Raw genomic sequence first — 17568 nt, forward strand, 5'->3', positions numbered from 1 at the left:
AGAATTTCCATAACCAAGACAAATATAAAAGGAGAGAGATGGTCACCCTGACATAATCCATTGATACTAGCAAAATAGCCAATTTGTTCACCGTTGAGGTTTATCGAAAACCTTGGTGTAATTATGCATGGAGCTATCAAATCAATCAACTACTAGGGTGTATTGATAGCTCTAAAAACCCTGAGTATTGCTTCCCATTTTACCATGTCATAAGCTTTCAAGAAGGCAATTGTTATTTTCACGTGTTTACCTTTGTCGCCTATATGGTGGTTGTGGAGGAGTTCTTGGCAAAATAGAATATTCTCCGAGATCTATCGGCCCGAAATGGAAGTAGTTTGGTTGAGGCTAACAACTGGACGAAAGACATAGCTGATTCTTTCTACAAGTAGTTTCAATGTGATCTTATATAAAACATTGCAAGCATGAGATGGTTCTAAAATCCATGAGGCGAAATGGATTCGAGACCTTCGGCACAAGGGATATCAAAGTAGAATTCATAGCTTTCAGCATCCTTCTTGAGGAGAAGAATTCCATGATAACATCGTCTATATCTTGCCCTGTGATAGGCCAGGCTTTTTTGTGGAATAACTTGTTATATCCATCTAGACCCGGAGCTTTGAAATCGTTGAGACCTTAAGAAATCTAAGGATCTTAGTTCGTTGAAAGCCCAGCGAAGCAATGAGGCTACCGACATCTTTGGGGAATAGGGAGGCATGCCCCTTGTAAGGGATACGAATGTGTCTAGAATTGCCAAGTATGAGCTGATAATAATAGACAATTATATCCCTCAAACCTCCCTCATATGTTATAATAGTTCCATCATTAGGTGAGAGTTGATTAATTCTGTTCTAAGCACTTTTGCGCATCATGGAGACAAAGATAATCCTGCTCTTGTTGTACCCCTTCTTGAACCATAAATTTCTAGATTTTGGCTTTAGAATGATTCTTCATGTTTCTAAGGGCTAGTAGATGTTTCAATTGTGCCTTTTCTTCCTCCCGAGTGCTCATGTTGTAAGGGTAGAAGGCAAGATCCCGTTGTAATTGCTATAGGTTCTCTCCATGGCTTCCCTAACTTTCAGATGCAAGTCACCAAATTTTGATTTCAGATATTTGAGTTGTTGTTTCAATGCTTTGAGCTTCTTCACTAGAGTAAACAATTTAAATCCTCTAATTTCCTATTGCCAACAAACATGGACTATTGGCAGAAAATTGTGGCTTTCAGTCAAGAAATTGAAGAATTTAAAAGATAGCTTCCTTCTCCTAACGGTAGTGTTCAGATGCACCAGACATGGAGAATGATCCAAGATACTCAACAGCAAGAATTCTACTGAATAGTGAATGTACCTATTCTGCCAATTTGGATTAATGAAGACCCTATCAAGCTTGCTCGCTATAAGATCTTCATTGAAGGAAAAAGTACCAAAAACCTATTGTGTTGATACCAATTTAGTCTTAAATCTTTTAATTGGACAAATTTAGTCTTAAGCCTGTTTACATGAGTACTAATTCAGTCCATAAGTTGGAAATTACCGACGTAGACTTTTTAAAATACTTTTTAATAATTTTTGTCGTAATTTTTATTTTTTATTAATTTTTTCTTTTTCTTTTTTCCCTCTATTCCTGTTTTTTGGTTCTTTTTCCACATTGCCGATGAGCTTTGCCGAACCTCGCCGATCACTGGGGGAGGGCACGACCATCGTTGGTAGCCCTTGTCAACCACCAGCAAGAGTCATGGCCCTCGCCCAGCCTCTTTGAGATGTGGGCGAGGCGTACAAGGCCTCAGGTAACGCCCCGGGGAAGTGGCCTCCCCTGAGGCCGCCTATGACCATAGGAGGAGAGAGAGGGGACTTGGAGTGAAGTATGCGAGCCTCATCTTCTTTTGAGAGAGGGGTTGGAGAGAGAGAGAGAGAGAGAGAGAGCGGGGAAGCCATAGGAGGAGCAAGGTCACCTCCAAGGACCTAGGGTCTGCATCGCCTTGAGCATCATCGTTCCAACTTCATGCAGAGAGCGATTCCGATCCCTCTTCAATCGAACGATATCAATCGAAGGTGAAATGCCGGAAAGCTCGATGGATGAAATTAAATCTTTGAGGTCGAAATCAAGACAAACCAATTGAGCCCCTTGTTGGGGCCTCGCCGACTGTGGGCGAAGGCGACAATGACCTCAACTATGGCCTCATGCACCTCGCCCGCAAGTAGGCAAGGTTGGGCAAGGGCCACCACCCTCACCGGCAGCCGGCGAGGTCCGGCAAAGCTTGCTGGCAATGGTGGGGAAAAAAATACAGAAAATAAGGAAAAGAGGAAAAGGAAATCGAAAAGGAAAAATTAATTAAAATTCAACAAAAAATTATTTAAAATATTATAAAATATTCACATTAGCACCAATTGTGCCATGTAAGTTGGCCAGAGTCCACGTCAATAATTTCTAACACAAATTGGCCAAATGGACTCAATTGGTACCAATGTGAAAATATTTAAGACTAAATTAATCCAATTAAAAGATTTATGACTGAATTGGTATTAATGTAATAGGTTTATGATTTTTTTTATATATATTTTCCCATCATTAAACCTTTTATTAGTCCATGTGAAGAAAGGGCATGTGGAAGAGGGTCAATCAGTGCAAGCTCCTCAATTATAGTGTTTAGCTCATTCACTCCAGTAAGTTCATCGGGCATAAAATCTAATCCATTCAGCTGTCTCATAAAGCACTTGGCCAAGACTCTGAAACGATGCAAGGACAATTAGACCTTATCCTTATGCAGATTTGAAAAATGGACTGCAATTTTCTGAAGTCTGGAGTAACTTTATCTGATAATATTAACCACCAGACCATAATACTCTAATCATTTGGGGAAATTCATCCAAAACACCCATAAAATAACTTAATATACATATCTCTCTTTCTCCCTTTCTCTGATTGAAGCAGAGGAGCTTAGTTGAGATGGTAGCGACTACGGAGGACGTGACCGCTGCGGAATAAAATGAAATCTATAAATATTAAAGACAAATGCTCTCATGACTTCGTTTAAAAGGTTTCCAATATATACCTCATTTATCTGAAAAGGGTTTCCAAAATATGTTAAATTTGCAATGCCTAATCTATAATTATTTATAAGAGAGGTTTGTTTTTAACATTAGGCCACTGTTGAGAAATTTTAAGAATAATCTGAATATTAATAGATGTGTATATAGACAGTTGTCGTATATCAATGATGAGCAATTTCTCTAGTATAGAATTGGAATTTCCTAATTTAGTAATTTATCCATTAAATTAGTCGGGTGTCACCATCCATTTATTAATGGATTGGAAGTTTCTTTCCTTTTATTTTATTTTATTTTATTTTATTTTCCAAAGTCACTTCTGATTTCCTTCAAGGTCTAAATGTGTTGGTAAATACCAGGTGTCAAATCGTAATGAATCATCTTAAAGACAGTGATTTATGTTAATGACTTTCAATTGTGAAGAATCTGCAACTCCCATGTATCTCTATCTTAACTCACTATCGGTAAAATCCTTTTTGTTTTTAATTATTCATTGGATTTGATTAGCCTTTTCTTTCAGCTCACTCTCTCTCATTTACGCATCCACGCGAATCATCCCAAAACGATCGGAGCTTCTCCCCACGAGCCATCGGACGAGATCCGAGTAAATGACATTTGTGCATGTGTCTGATATGAAGGTTTAAAACTTGACATCTTTCATTCTATTATTGCTATTTTACCCCCTCATTTGCTCCCTGCAGGACCTATGTATATTGGTTGATCATAATATTGCCTTCACTTGAGCTGTTAATGTTGGAGATATTAGTGTGCATAATCTTGATATATAGGTTACATTTGTTTCTAAAAAAAAAACCGATTTGAAATATATTTTTTTAAAAATAATTGTTTTTACCGCTTATAAAAACGAATTAAAAGAAAATATATTTATCATCAACATAAACGTTTAGGCAAAGATTGTCTTGCAGAGCAAGAGTTGAACAATAAAATAGACAAAATAAGAAAATAAATTGGACATCAAAGTTACGTGATTTGATTATAGTGACTTACATCCACGAGGAAATCAACGACAAATTTTGCTATAGATCAAGCGCTATAACGGAGATTATAATCACATCTGAATTACTCAAACACTCTCAGTGTTTTCCAAACCCCAATTACACTCAATAGTACATGTAATGTTTAGACTTACAATTTCTTGTTAAATAATCTTTCAATCTCACAAAAAAATTATACACAAATTCTTACCACAAGAATTTAATCGACTTCAACACAAAAAAAACTCCAGGTGTAATTGAACAAACGAAACCTTTCCCAATTGCCAAGCACTCGTAAACGACACTTCAAAACCACGCTACTCTTCTTATTAACAATGGCGCAAACCCTGATTTGTATTGCGCGCGTGTATGTGTGTGTATAAATATATATATTAGTCAATATTACCATCTTGGCAAAGTCCCACTTAAGTCGGCTTTTGTTAATTCCTTTATTGACCCGTGTTGACCAAGAAGCCCACGCCTACTAGGATTAAAAAACAAAAATCCAACCATGCTTTTCTTTCTTTTCTTTTTTTTTTTTTTTGGTAAAGAGCTTTTCTTTCTTTTCTTTATTTTTTTTTTTGATAACCGAGGATCCACCTTTCGCTTATGCTATTCGGGGTCACAAGGCCCTCCAGCCCACATGCTTTTCTTTCTTTTATTTCACTGATATACACATATTGGTCAGTATTAACCTTTCGACAAAGTCCCACTTAAGTCGGCTTTTGTTAATTCCTTTATTGACCCGTGTTGACCACGTCCAAGAAGCCCACGCCTACTAGGATTTAAAAACAAAAATCCAACCATGCTTTTCTTTCTTTTATTTCACTAATATACATATATTAGTCAATATTAACCTTTTGGCAAAGTCCCACTTAAGTCGGCTTTTGTTAATTCCTTTATTGACCCGTGTTGACCACTTCCAAGAAGCCCACGGCGCCACGCCTACTAGGATTAAGAAACAAAAATCCAACCATGCTTTTCTTTCTTTTATTTCACCGATATACATATATTAGTCAATATTAACCTTTTGGCAAAGTCCCACTTAAGTCGGCTTTTGTTAATTCCTTTATTGACCTGTGTTGACCAGGTCCAAGAAACCCACGCCTACTAGGATTAAGAAACAAAATCCAACCATGCTTTTCTTTATTTTATTTCACGGTTCAGAGTCTGAACTTCAGACTCCAACGTGAGGATTACAAAATTGGTCCGTATATTTCATTTCTCTGTTTTGATTGGAATCTTTGTCCTACTTGGACTCCGACACTACATAGAAAATCTATATTCAGACGTCCGTCAATATCAATTCGGAATATTAAAACCTCCAGAAATAATAATTAATTTCGAATTGGGTTTTATCTATTGAGGTCAAACTCAAGACATATATTTTTAACAAATTATTGCTGATGATGAAGATATTTTCGGATGATTAACTTTTTAAATTGGTAGAAGAAATTATTTTCAGATAAATGTTTATAAGTCATTGATTTTCCATGATACCAATAGTAAGCTTCAGAACTCAATGTCTTTCATTTTATTTTATTTTTTGTAACTGTCACTGTTAGTTTTTTTTTTTTTGGGCGAAATAAACGACTACTATTAAGTTACTTGGCTAAGTTCGGGGTAAATACATCAAAAGCATTAGCGTATAGTAGATCAAATAGAGCAGGCGGAGGGCTAGATAACCAATCCAATGGAAGAGAGCTATATCTTAGGGCTTTCGCAAGCCAATTAGCTGGTTTATTCTCCTCTCTGCTGCAATGGGCCAGAGAAAGGCCCGGAAATTCCTTCATTTTTGCCCTCGCCCGGTCCACAACAGTCTTCACTTCCCAACATATCTCCTTCGAACTGTTGATGGCTTGCACGAGCGGAAGACAGTCGGATTGTACTTGCAGAGTTAGAGCAGTTTGGTTGTAAAGAAAATCTAGGGTTTCAAGGAAGGGCAAAACTTCCGCCTATTGCGCTGATGAAGCCGTTACCATTTTGATGAAGCCGTCGATGAGGCAACCCCTAAAGTCTCTGCAAATACAGGCTATAGCTCCCCTGTTTTCATCCACTCCCCTACACTCTTCAGATTCTAGTGCAGCTGCTTCGTTTAGGGGAAAAGATGCATCGATGTTGATCTTCAGCACGTCTGGAGCCGGGGGTTTCCATTTTTGAGGTTGGATCGCTTTATCTTGCTCTCCTCTTGATTTGCAGCTCCATGTGGTATAGTTTTCGTGTAAGGCCATAGCCTTGAGTAGTGTTTGCTGCGGTTGTAGGGGGCGATGGCTGAAAATCCATTGATTCCGGTCCTTCCAGATGCTCTAGAGGGTTGCTGCCGAGAGGTTAAACTTGATGGTCTTTCTTTGGTCGGATTTTACCGAGTATAGCCAATCATCCAGCCAAGTTAACCCTATTCGTGAAATTTTTATTTGCAGGGGAGCTGCTTTCCATATAAGATCTGTCCAAAAGCAGAGCAAGAGAGTGTGTTCGACGGTTTCTACTTCATGTTTGCAAATAGGGCATAACGGGTCATGTACCATCTTCCTCTTATACGAGTTCTCCATTGTGGGTAAAGCGTTTTGGCATGCGTTCCATAGGAATAGCTTAACCTTAGGGAGAGTTTCAGAGTTCCAGATATATTTCCAAAGTTCTAGTTTAGTCTGATGCGATGTAGTTGTTGCTGCTGAATGTTTGCTGGAAGGGATTTCTCTTGTGGTGAAGTAGCCATTTTTGACTGTATATAACCCTGATTTGTTTTTTTATCCACACCAATCTAGCTTCTTCAGTAGGCAATCTGATAGGGGTAGCAAGTATTTCTCTCCCTCTTTGTTCCTCAAATAGTGACTCAACCATCGGCACATTCCATGTTCCAGTTTCTTGGTCAATTAAATCAGCTACCTGATTTGGTTCTCCATATGTTGCTAGACCCCCAATAGTTCCGCTCTTCAACCATTTATCCCCTTTAATTGAAATTCCTTTTCCATTCCCAATTGAGTACATAGTATGCAGAGATATAGAATATCTTCCCAGTATAATACTCCGCCATCCCCATGAAGGTCTAGAACCTTTTTCGGCTTTCCAAAAGTCACACTGTGAATAATAGAGACCATTCATTACTCGGCTTAAGAGGGAATGAGGATGCTGTGAAATGCGCCAGGCTTGCTTACCTGGCATCACCTTATTAAAAGCAATCAAATCTTTGAAGCCAAGACCCCCCTCATCCTTTCTAAGTTTCAGGTTTTCCCATTTTTTCCAATGAATCCCAACACTTTTATTGCTATTCCTCCACCAAAAATTAGCAATTTTCATCTCAATAGCTTTACAAACTGAAATAGGGATTTTAAAGATGGACATAGCATATTGAGGGATAGATTGTATCACTAATTTAATTAATACTTCCTTTCCCACTTTTGAGAACAAGTTTTCCTTCCAACTTTCCAATTTCATGTTAACTTTGGCTAAAATCCAAGCAAACATATCTTTCTTTGAAACCCCCTCAGTCTAAAGGAATTCCTAAGTACTTTCTCGTCTTTGCAATTTCTAGAACTCTTAATTCTGCCGCCATATTCCTCCTCAAACTAATTGGACAGCTTTTACTTAAATAAATTCCTGATTTGTTAAGGTTAATAGCCTGACTTGATGCAAAGGAATATTGATGAAGGATGGCTGCTAGATTTTGACATTCCAATATTGTTCCATCAAGAAAGAAAATGGAGTCATCCGCAAATAGCAAGTGTGATATAATTGGATAGCTGTTGTTCATTCTAATTCCTCGAAGTGTGCCATCGGTAATTGCTTGTTTCATCATGTTAGATAACACATTGGCCACAATAATAAATAGATAGGGGGATAGTGGGGGATAGTGGGTCACCTTGTCTAATCCCACGTGTGGGTTTGAAGGATGGCAGAGGTTCTCCCTTAAAGTTGACCCTGAATGAGACCGTTGAAAAGCACTGCATCACCCATTGAACCCACTGATCACAGAATCCCATTTTAATTAAACATGCTTTAAGGAAATCCCATTCAATTCGATCATACACCTTCTACATATCAAGCTTTAAAACAGCTTGGAACTTTCTTTTCCTTTCTCGGGTCTGCAATCTGTGAAGGACTTCCTGCACTATCAAGATGTTATCCTGAATCTGTCTTCGCCCCACAAAAACACTTTGTTCCTCAGCTATAAGATTAGGAAGCAAAGGCTTGAGTCTATTGGTCATCACTTTGGAAATGATTTTATATATGAAATTACATAGGCTGATTGGCTGATATTGCTCAAGCTTTTCTGGATTCTGGATTTTAGGAACAAAGGTAATCAGTGTTATGTTCATATCAGGATTTAGATAACCAGAGGTGAAAAAATTCTGAGTTTCCCATAAAATGTCCTGGCATATATCCGACCAATGAGTTCGGAAGAAGAGTCCGTGTAGTCCATCTGGTCCTGGAGCTTTAGAAGCTCCTAACTGTTGCATAGCATTAGCTATCTCCTCCAATGTGACAGATGCGATTAACTGTTGGTTCATGATCTCATCCACTAATTTTAGAATATGCTATAAAATAGGCTGGAAGTCTCGATACCCCACCGACTGATATAGTTTTTTGAAGTGTTGTTCTGTTAGTTGCTTTAAATGCATTTCATCTCTTACCCAAATATCTTCTTCGGTTTTCAGCAAAGAGATTTTGTTTCTGATTCGCCTCTGAATAGTGGTGGTGTGGAAAAACTTTGTGTTTCTATCACCCCATTTTAACTAGCTAATTCGGGACCGCATTCCCCAATACATCTCCTCTTGTCACCACAATTTCTCTATTTCTTGTGTTACCTTCTTTGCTGTCTCACTTTCTTGAAAAACTCCCTTACTGTTCATCAAATTTTGTAATTCATTTTTCAGCCATTAAATTCTCTTTTTTGCATTAGAGAATCTATTTTTACTCCATTGCATCAGCTTGTATGTCACAATTTGTAGTTTCCACCACATTTAATTGTTGGGAGTCAAGTTCAGCCCATGTTTCTTTAACCAGCTATGCACATTCCTCATCTTCTACCCAGAATGCTTCATATTTGAATGTCTTTCCCTTCCTTTTCTTCTATGGATCAAGTGATAATACAATAGGGCTATGATCAGACCCTATAGCTGGTAGTGCTAAACATTCTGCTGTGGGATATGCCAATCTCCATTCCGAGTTATATAGAGCTCTATCAAGTCTTTTCTTAACCAAATTTTCTCCTACTCTATTGTTTGTCCAGGTGAATGTACACCCTTTACATTCCAAGTCCATTAAGGAGCATTTGTGTAAAAAATCTCTGAAAGCTGTGAGTCGGTAAGTTTCAGCTCTTTTTTTCCCCACTTTTTCCCATTGATATAAAACTTCATTAAAATCCCCCATACACAGCAATGTAGATGATAATGTATGATGTCCCTGTAAATAGCCTCCCATAACAATACTCTTTGTTGAGATACATCAGGAGCATGTAGAAATGTCATGTGCATTCTATGTTTGGTTTGCTGAAATTTGACATTGAGCATTAATAACATTAGCCGAGAAAGAGTCAATAGATAATAGCACCCGATTATCCCAGAAAATGGCCAATCCCCCTGCTATTCCTTCTGGATTCACTAAAAAACTGTTCTGAAACTTCAGCCTCCTCCTTAAACGAAGCACCTTTTGCTCTTGATTTTTTGTTTCCATAATAAAGATAATATTGGGCATTTCCTGAGTCACTAGGACTCTTAATGCTTGAATTGTCAAGGGTGTGCCCAACTCTTGACAATTCCAGCTTAACACCTTCATGGATGATCCGGTGGCTTATTAGAGCTAGCCACCAAAGCCCACTGATTTGACTTCTCTACCACTTTTATGGGGGTCTCCACTAGCTGTGTGTTTTCTATGGTTGGTACTCGTGATGTTTGAGCACCATAAGGGCAAAATCTTCCTTTTTTTTTTGAGACAAATAACTTAGCACTTTTTGATTTATGTTTGACCAACCCCTTGTCACCTGCTAGGTTTTCATGCATTTCCACCTATGCTTCCTTCTGATGTTCCTTATAAAGGACCATAAGGGATTCATCATCTAAGCAGCAACTTCCTCTCTTCTGGGGGCCTTTATCTTCCCTAATTACTAGTGCAAGGGAAGGAGGAGATAGGCTGTTTTCCTTTTGAGTTTAATGACATTCTGCTGTGTTCTGCTCACACATAGAGAGAGTTCATTTCTGATGTTGATCCTGCAATTGTTTCTCTTTTCCAGAAATTTGGGTCTCGGGCACAATCTCTTCTTCTTCTTGGAGGATATCCTGTTTTCCATAGAAGATTTTCCCATAAGGGCTGAGTTCTCGTGCTTCCGCTCTTAACCAATGGTCGAATCTTCCTAGTAAGTTTTCAGCAAGCCCCGAGTTCTCATAAGGTATTTCTTTATAGAAGGTGTAATAATAGCCAATTTTTCCACATGAATAACAGTAGTGCGAACGTCTCTCATATTTAAATTGTACCCATAGCCTCTTGCTATCCAGATTTACAATAACTCCCATTTTGAGAGGATTTTCCAGATTCAGCTTTACTTTGGCCTTCCCAATCTTGTAGTTGCTATTCCCTTTTGCCTCTAACTTTACATCAATTACTTCTCCCAGTTTCGAGGCAATATTCCTAACAACACCAGTTGTAACTCTCCTAAAATGAAGACCAAAAAAGTTCACCCATAAGGCACAATGGTTGAACTCATAGCAAATGTTAGGGGTGTTTGGATCGCATTGCTGTAAAACTAATAGATTACTAGAGAAAGACCATGGTCCAGAGTCTAACACTCTTTGTTTTTTGGCTTCCGATTCAAAAGAGAATGAGAAATAACCATGCTCTATTTGTGCACAGGTAAAATTTTCAGTCCTCCAAGCTCTCTTCATAGTATTAATAAAGGCTGTATAGTTCACGTTCGGCTTAGAGAAAAATTTCCCGAACAGAGTTCCCGACATTCTATTAGATTCTCAGTAGAAATATCACCTGTTACATCAACTACATCTTCGTCAAACCATAGCTTGCCTAGACTCTTGCAAAGAGCAGCCACCCTCCTTTCTTCCTCGTACTTATCTGCCATCCCTTGTTCTGCAGGCCGGGTAGTGCCGGGAAAAGAAGCTATGCCTTACAGTTGGAAGGAACTCTGAATCAGTGGTTGGGTGAATCACGATTGGGTATACAGATGGATTTAGGGTTTCTTATCAACTTCTTCTATAGAATAGTCGAGCTTATGGTGAAAGAAATGGCGGTAGAACAGATCCTCCGCCCTGAAATCAGATTCTACGTGGCTGGGATGATCTGATCGAAATGTGGGGTGAAGAAATCGGTGTATGAGGGTTAGCCATTGATGGACAGAATGGGGCTTCCGCAATGACGAGGCTGGGATGAAGTTAAAGAAACTTGAGGTAAAAGAAATGGTTATATATTGATGATGAATCGGAACTTACCCTGAAGGTAGAGGATCACTACGCAGAAGGTTGAGGGGAATCTCCATAGTCGGAGAGGAGAGAGCTTTTTATTTAGTGGAAAGGATACTGTCACTGTTAGTTTACTTTTTCAAATTTTGGCCATCGGGGACCTTTACCTTTTACACGTGGTCAAACCTAGTAAAGGCCAGGTCCAAGTAACATACATGATGTTTATCATTATCAACTGATTAACTAATTTTCTAAAGATCAATAAAAATAGTATACAGTGCCAAATGTCTGTCCAATTATATAATTTAAATATCTTTTTATATGCTAGAATTTCGTTAAGGCGTTTTGAGGGTATAGAATTGGAAACTTTGTGTATTTAAATGACGAGATTTGAGATTTATTATGTGTGCATTGCACAAAACGTTCTATTCATGAATGGCATGAGCATCAAATTAGTAATTTAGGCTTCTTTCTATAAATGATTATTTACGAAGAGAATGACAGAGGTCAAAGTGAATTTGTCATATTTCATTATTAAAATCAATCATCACGTTTAGAATTTGGAAAATGAATAAGTTTTTAAAGAATTCATAACGAATCACTAGAATTTGGAAAAGAAGAAGAAGAAGAAGAAGAAGAAGAAGAAGAAGAAGAAATTTTAAGAGGACATGGAAAGACAGCTCTCAAAGAAAATGTAGAGGCATTGCCGCATATATACGTATTCCTTGAATATATAGGTGCCTATGAATATAAGCTTTTTTTTTTTTATTAAAGCACAAAAGTATGTTATATGGTAGTCAATAAATTGTCGCTATTTATTCAGAAAACCAAAAGTCATTAATCGTGAAAAGGAAAAAAAAAAAAAAAAAGGAGAACAAAAAATACCATGTAGTTGAAAACGAGGGAACTGAAATGAAGATGGAAGGTCCCTGGCAGTCTTAGACCATGCTAATTTTTTTTTCTGCATTAAATAAGTCAATTGGTTATATAATTGCTGGAAACATATAATTTACTGTTCAAATGAATTTGTTCATTAATGGCCAAAGCCGTAGAGTAAATGATTAAGATAACATTGTTCAGAGTAAATAAAAACAGTGGGTTAATGCAAGGGATGTGCAAAGTCCCTGGGCAGTGCGAAAAGAGAGAAGCCATGCTGCAGAGTTTAGCTACAATATAATCCTACGGTATATAATCATAAATTCCTACACTGTATATTAAACTTGAAACTTAATTTTATAAATCCAAGTCACTATCTTAAGTAACTAATAATTCTAACGAGGATCGAAAGAACATTAAAAAAATCAAAGTTTAGCAAAATCTTTTATTAAATAATCATTCAAATGTCTATTGCATTATAATATAAAACCTGTCCGTAGCTATCGCAATCATCATGAAGTGAACATCAAGGAAATTTGATTGATTGCCAAGCTGGCGCAAATGGTCCCAATCGCAAAGAAGCACCTGCGCTTACCATGCCCAATCCGTATCGTTCGTTGCTTTGGTTGACTCCATTAATTATGGGGATTATGTTCTTTTATCAAGAGTCACCACTAATTTATCGAAGACCAGTTATCAACCAAGCGAAATGCGGGAGATCGTTTCACTTTTGTAAACCAAAGTGTTCAGGAATGGGGAGTTGATTAAGCTAAAATCTAATAAACGTCCAAATTTTGTAATTTTTCTCGTTATTTCAAAAACATTGATCATGCAATCTTGTTCGTTTTTAATTCCTAGGCTCATTCATCTGAGTGACCATACACAAACTACTTCTATCAATCGCAATAACAGCACCACATAACGACAAACTAGAGGGCAGTAATAAAGGCAACACAATGTAAAGTTCGAAAAATTATCAAAATAATCCTAAACTTATTGTAATTGTATAAATTTAGTAATTAATCTTTTTTTGGTCAATTTAGCGATAAACCTTTTATATTTATATCAATTAAATCCATTTGATCAATTTTGGCCAGCTGGTGCCTATGCTAATATGCCAATTTTTCAAAAATCTTATATATATTTTTTCCTTTTTCTCTTTCTTTTTTTTTCCTCTTTCCTTCTTCCCTAGCCAATCACTAGACCAACCAAAGGCGAGGGCCCGCTTTGTCGATGGTTGGCATTGATGAAGGTGGGCCTAACCATGGCTAGACGAGGTTGAGCTCACCCTCGGCATTCCCTAATTTTTTTTTATTAATTTTCCATTTCAATATGGTTTTTTTTTAATTTTTTTATTAGTCGTTATTGTCCTTGTCAACATTAGTGATACCATGTAGGGCAACCAATGTTCACGTCATATTTTTTGGTGAGGCAAATCGGTGATAGAACTTAAGTGATCGATTTTTCAAATTTGCGACACTCAAATGAGTGAATAAAAAGTTATGGCACTTAACTGAGGGTCGTACGAAAAGTTATGACATTTCTAGTGTATTTATCTTTATACCTCACCACGTGTCATTGGACAATCTAGATTTATTCTCTCTTTGTTCTTTTTCCCCTTTTCTTTTCTTCCTTTTGTTTTCTTTTTCCCTTTCCTTTTCTACCTCCGTCCCTCGCTTCTTGCATCTTGAATTTGGGGTTAACATGACCATATAAGGTTCTTTCAGACTTTAGAAAATTGCAATCCTTTTTTTTTTTAAATCCACGTAAGGAAAAGGATCCTTGCATTGACCAATTTTCAAAGTATTGACCATGTGCTTGACCAAGAAAAGAGGTATTTAGGTTGCATTTGGTTCAACTTTGCAAATAAGCTTTGAGAGTAATACAAATGCTGAAAGTTAAAGCTATATGGAGAAATGCAAATTGTGTTTGGTTAAAACCTATTTACAAATGGACTTTAAGTTGAATGTGTACTTGGGAAAAAAACCTTTCACAATGGGCTTTGGGTATATTTTATATAGTTATTTGAAAAATGAACCAAACCCTTCGCAGAACCAGCGAAGGGCTACGACCGCCAAGGCAACCATTGAATTAAGGTTGTGGCCGCCCAGGGTCGTGCAACCTCTAGCGGCCATTGGCTAGGTCGTGTGACCCTTGCCAGAGGTCGCATGACCTCGGGCGACTCTCGATAAGTCACTTGAACCAAGCGATCCTCACCAAAGGTCACCCGAGAGGGCCATCAAAAGTCGCACGACCTTGGACAACCTCAATCAATAGCTGTCGACACCAAATTTGGCTCACCGGTAGCCATAGTCCTTCGCTGGACTGGCAAAGGGTTGTCTCATTTTTTAAATAAAAAAAAATAACTAGGGACAAAATTGGAGATTAGAAAAATTGGTGAGGATAGTTTTGGAAAGAAAAATCAGTTTCCCAAGACTAGCATTTGGTTGAAAGCTCATTTAAAATAGTTGCCAAACAGTTTAGCATTTTCCAAAGGGACTTTTGGGGCTAAAAGCCCCTTAGGAATGTTGAGCCAAATGCACTCTTAGTCTAGTGTTGTGTTGGGGTATAGAAGCAATATCTCATCCAAGACAGATTGAGATGGAAAGAGAAATTGAGTTACTATGCTGGCTTTCTTTTCCATCACTCTCATGCGGCTTTCACAATTTAGTGAAGGTCTTACGACTTTACCTCCTATGATAGACATCCCTATAAAAAAAAAAAAAAAAAAAAAAAGCATCTCCGGCATTCATTGAAAGTGGCCAAACTGACTTGCTTAAATTATAAATGAGTCCCTACATGATGAAGTTGAAAAAGAAAGATCATGATATATTAGGGATAATTATAAAAAAGAATTTTTCAATATATTGTATACATATTAATTTAATCATAAATATTTTAATTTAACCAATATAGACGATTTCACAATTTGTCAATATAGTTCTTCTAATTAATTTTGGCTGAAAATCCTAATGTGGACACCAGTCGTTTTACATGATGCAGTTAGTGTTAGACAAATTTTGCAATTATTTAAATGAAAGAAAAAAGAGAAAAAAAAAGAGAGAAGAAAATAAAACAAAAATAAAATTCAATTTTTTTTAAGAAAATATGCAAAATTGTCCACGTTAGCCACGTAGGATGGCCGGCATTCATATTAGTGATTTTTATTAAAAATTGGTTGAGAATACTACGTTAACAAATCATTTAAAAGGTTATGAGTAAATTGGCAAAATTAAAATTTTTGCATTGAATTGGCCATCATATAATACATTTAAGATTTTTTTTTTTTGAAAATTTTTCCTTCTATATTAACTCCAATAGATAAGCTTGTCACGTAGGACGACCGGTATCTATATTATCAATTACCGGTAAAATTAATCGGAAAGACTACATTGATATATTGTTTAAAATGTTTAACTAAATTGTCAAAATTAAAAATTTTAGAATTGAATTAGCCGCCGTATAATAGATCTAAGAATTTTTTTTATAATTTTTTCTAATATATTTAGTCCAACCGATAAGCTCGACTTATCAATTTACAAGTTCGGGTATCTTGTGACAAATTTATCCTAAATTAGTTCACATGTGACATATTTATCCAAAACTAAGGACATCAAACTAGTATACGTGTAGTTAGAAGAAGCACTAGTTTGAGATTTTACTCTGTGTTTGTCACAAATATATCAGTTTTGTGATTTTTTTCAAGGTATCAATCCAATTTAATGGAAATTAACGAATGATATATTTATCACAAATGTACCATATGGCAATTTCTAGACTAGGGACAATTAGATTGGTCCCATGTGGAAATTTGCTATTAGTGTTTTGGTCGCCTGTCAAATTTTATTTTCTAATGGAAGTACATAGCAAGATATAAGATGAATAAACAATGTTTTATACGTATAACCATTGCAAAGTGTCATATTAATAGAATGAATGCAGAATCTGAAATATATTTCCTTCCATTCTTTCATCGATTCTCATCAGCCTTTTCTTCTCATATGCATATCTTTGTATCTCCTTTGCAATTCACTTCATTCAATTATAATTGCTACTTCACTTATGTTTGCTAATGGCATCTCGACTACCCGAGGCTAGTAACCTAAATAAGCCTGAAAACGAAACTAGAAAAATCCGCCCCATGGACTGGCTCGTCTGAATCGTGCTTGAGAAATGCGGGATTGGCTCGGTTGGGCCAATTCCGGTTTTCAAGCTCTTGATGGCTCCTGAATTTTAGTAATCGTTAATTTTCCTCTTTAGCATCACTAGTGCTGAGGACGTGGATTTTTTAAATTTAATTTTAATTTTAATTTTAATTTTTTTAATTTTTAAATGTTTTTTTAATTTTTTAATTTTTAAGTTTTTAAATTATTTATTATTATTATTATTATTATTATTATTATTATTTATGTTTGATGTTGAATTGGCTTGGGATCGTCTGTAAAAGTTGTCCCCTACCAAAAGCCCATAATGAACTGAGCGAGGCCCTATCGTTGAGTTGGATCCGCTGCCGACGTTTGTTAGCGGTCTTCTCTAGCCCGCACGCATGGCCATAAAATGGCGACCCGAAGTCGATGGCAAGGCGCTAGACGGAGAAAAAAAATTCTTTATTACTAATGTCATTAATAATAAGCTTCAAGACTCAGGAGCCATCAAGAGCTTATTATTACTAATGAAAAATTTTAGTAATAATAAGCTTATTATTACTAATGTCATTTTCAAGAAAATTCTTTCATGAAAAAATTCAATAATAAGCTTCAAGACCCAACCTGTTTCATTTTTATTACTAATGTTACTGTTAGCTTTGCTTTCTCATTTTGGCCATCAAAGACCTTTACCCTTATATGTGGTCGAACCTACCAAAGGCTAAGTCCAAGTAATATCCATGTTTGCTCAATTTCGTAGATCTCATGTTGTTATTATTATGTGAACTCATTTTCTAAAGATTAATAAATATAATTTATGGTACCAATTGTTTGTCCAGTTATACAATTTATTCGTCCTTTTCTTTCTTTCTTAAATTTATTTTGAGGCGCTTTGAGGGTATAAAATTGGACATTTTGTGTATTTAACCGAGAAGAGGCATGAGATTTATTATGTGTAGCAGGCTCATTATGCACGAAACTTTCTGGTCATGCAATGACCTTCCTGTATTTGGTCCTGTCCACTACCAGATGTTGGAAGGCACAAAGATTGGAGGGGGGGAAAGAGCAAGAGGTTCAATCCCTTAAGGAAAAATGTCCCCCATTG

This window comes from Eucalyptus grandis, chromosome 6 (assembly GCF_016545825.1).
Source record: "Eucalyptus grandis isolate ANBG69807.140 chromosome 6, ASM1654582v1, whole genome shotgun sequence".
Taxonomy (NCBI): domain Eukaryota; kingdom Viridiplantae; phylum Streptophyta; class Magnoliopsida; order Myrtales; family Myrtaceae; genus Eucalyptus; species Eucalyptus grandis.